Genomic DNA, 2,156 nt, shown 5'->3' with positions numbered 1-2,156 from the left:
CGAACTTATCATAAACTTAAGTATTTTTTATTTTTGCGTATATTCTCCTAAATTTATGATAGTAAGATTTTTTCAAAAAGGAAATACAAGTTCTAATTTATCGTTATTTTCTAGATGAGGGCTCCCCACTTATTTAGTATTGATGTCAAAACTAAAATAAGAAGGGGGGTTATTGCTGGCCACAAGAGGGCCTTGAAAGAAAAAGTTAGAATTAGAGCTTTGGTTCAACATTGGACCTAAAGAGGCTTGCATGCAAATGATTATAATTTATTTTGATAAATTATTTGTTATATGTGTGTGTGTGTGCGCGCGTGTTTACATGTATGTATATGTTGACCTTGAACTTGTAGATGTTGTGGCTACTAACCTTGATAAAATGTTTACACATATTTTTTTATGCAACTGACATGGGTTTTAGATGTGTGACCAACTTCATATCAACATGCTTCAAATCGACATGCTTAATGGTTGCATGACTAGGTAATAAGTTAATATGTCTATGCTTGTGTAACTAATATTTATGTGTGTATGACAACACATAAGAAGACACAATTTGTAACAAGAAATAAAGGAATGGACAATAGTATGGTACAACACGTTATGGACCAAATCCTTCCCAAGCAAGAAGAGGAAGGTTCCCCTAATGGAATCGATGCCCTCATGAGCTTGAGAGCTAAATTGGAGAGCTACAAAGTAGAAAATTAAAGGCTCATTAGAAAGCAGGAAGAGTAGGGAAAACTAAACATATTGTCGCTACAAAACATGTTCTAAATGCAAGGGTTGTTGCAACATGGACCAACCTCTAAAGATATGGAAGGTTTTCATGCTAACAAGATCATAGAGAAACCTCATAAGTCAGGAAGAAGAGAAAACATTGCCATGTTGGGGATGTAGAGAAGAACACATGATCCGTGAGTGCCCTAACAAACAACAAAAGAAGGATAGCCCATATAAACTCGAGACACATGAACCAATAACTAGCAACACTAGAGGAAGTAACTCATAGAAGAAGAGAGATGAGGGAGCATCCCCACAAGCTCTCTAAAATACTGAAAAGTTTTCTTGAACTGTTTAAGAGGATTTTTGGGGACCTAAAGTTATTGTAGGCCTTGGGGAAGACTCTGATTAAAACCTTGTGCATGTGCTAAGTGCTCTTGTTTGGATGTGTTATAAATAAAGATATTTTATAATTCTTTGTTTGTTGTTGGTTGCATGTTTTTATTTTTCTTTTTGTTGACTTTGAGCTTGGCCATGTTGCTTTGTGTTGTCTATCATGTGTTATTGTTGTTTTTCATTTTCCTTTCCTTCTTCCTTTGTTCTTAGTTTGGTTTGTTGGGTGTGGGAAAGGGAAGGAAAGAAGCTCATGGAGAAGATCTTAATGAAACACAACTAGAAGTCCATGGCTTTGCATAAATTATGTGTATGTGACAAACTGCATTAGAAGGCAAATGTGGATAATGGATTGACTGGGGAGGGTGGCCTAGTTAGGTCCACATTAACAAAATGGGCAGTGATGCAATAACTATAAAAATGACATGAGGAGGGAGTCCCCTTCACTAAAATTGTGCTTGGTGGATATATATATGATGCCATTTCTTTTGACAAATCATTTGTTGAGAGCCATCATAGTAGGAGGATGACTAATTTAATTTTTAAAAACATGATGATTGTGTGAATGGTATACCACTTGCTAAGCTTTGAATAATATAGTGAAGTTACCTGATGGATTCCATGCCACATGGACGATCCATTGGGCAAGTGTGCAAGAATGACTTCTTGTTGTTAACTACCATTATTAATGTGCTTATGCTTATGGTTATGACATTTGTTGTGTGGATAAATGAAAACAATAACGATTGAAAGTTGACTCTAAAATTAACAACATATGAATAACATGGAATATGTGCATGTATGACACATGCTTGTCAAATGAATATGCATGGGTTCAGGAGCATGGATGAAGACACACTTGAATTTGATACATAAATAAAATGTCTTTATGAAGTTTCACTGAAACCTATAGACAATTGAATTGATAGAGTTGTGGCTAAAATGTGAGGCTGAGATCATTCCATGGAATAGTGAATATTGCAACAACGAGAATGTTACAAGTTAGATAGACACCTTTAAAAGGCCCTAGTTAAAAGTGTTGGTAA

The sequence above is a fragment of the Pinus tabuliformis genome, chromosome J (assembly GCF_031772625.1).
Source record: "Pinus tabuliformis cultivar Carrire ecotype Pingquan chromosome J, CPIR1, whole genome shotgun sequence".
Classification (NCBI taxonomy): domain Eukaryota; kingdom Viridiplantae; phylum Streptophyta; class Pinopsida; order Pinales; family Pinaceae; genus Pinus; species Pinus tabuliformis.
The sequence above is the reverse complement of the archived record's forward strand: the minus strand, read 5'-3'. Positions refer to the sequence as shown.